Source organism: Penaeus monodon, chromosome 31 (genome assembly GCF_015228065.2).
Source record: "Penaeus monodon isolate SGIC_2016 chromosome 31, NSTDA_Pmon_1, whole genome shotgun sequence".
NCBI classification, from domain to species: Eukaryota; Metazoa; Arthropoda; class Malacostraca; order Decapoda; family Penaeidae; genus Penaeus; species Penaeus monodon.
In genome coordinates this window covers 28,482,266-28,482,813 of record NC_051416.1, presented here as the reverse complement: position 1 = coordinate 28,482,813, position 548 = coordinate 28,482,266, and the positions used below count along the sequence as shown (strand labels likewise).

Sequence of the window (548 nt, the reverse complement as noted above, 5' to 3'; positions counted from 1 at the left end):
GTAGCAAAGGATTCACGTTAAACAGCATAGGCCTATAGTAATAGATTATCTGCCCATATCGGAAGATTCACTACAGTTTATTAAGACAAATCAATATGAACAATTTGAAATCATTAAAAAAAAACTCCGGCCTACAGAAATATGGCAAGTGATCAATATATCAAAACGTGACAAATACCATGAGAACGTGAAAAACAAGCCTGATATAAAACACACACATTTCTCCTAAATTAAAATGTGTCTCGCATTCTCCCTTTACCACAAGACAACAGGACCTGTAATATAAATGTTGACAAAAGAAATTCTAAACTATGATGTATATTACACGAGATATTGACTTTTTTATTCTTCCATTCACCTTTGAACGTGGTTTTAGGCACGGTGGTTGTCGGTGTTGACAACAGCTGATTCGGTTATTTTAACCTCTAATCTACGTCTATTATCATCCATAATTCATCTATTGTATTAAACATGTTAATTATCTTATATCATATCTTATGATTCAAATCTTTATATCTACATCTAAAGGTTTGACAAATCACTGTTTA

General features: G+C 31.9%; 1 protein-coding gene across 2 annotated transcripts in view; it reads right to left on the bottom strand.

Moving 5' to 3' along the window:
* The window catches only part of LOC119593153 (adenine phosphoribosyltransferase-like), a 5,254-nt gene extending 4,863 nt beyond the window's left edge, over positions 1-391 (bottom strand). Inside the window, exon 1 of one of the 2 annotated variants that reach the window (XM_037942118.1) lies at positions 359-391. The gene's annotated coding sequence lies outside the window, so the exon portion shown is untranslated. The remainder of the gene's footprint in view (positions 1-358) is intronic. The other variant, XM_037942119.1, reaches the window with a different exon arrangement.
* Positions 392-548: the final 157 nt, after the last annotated feature.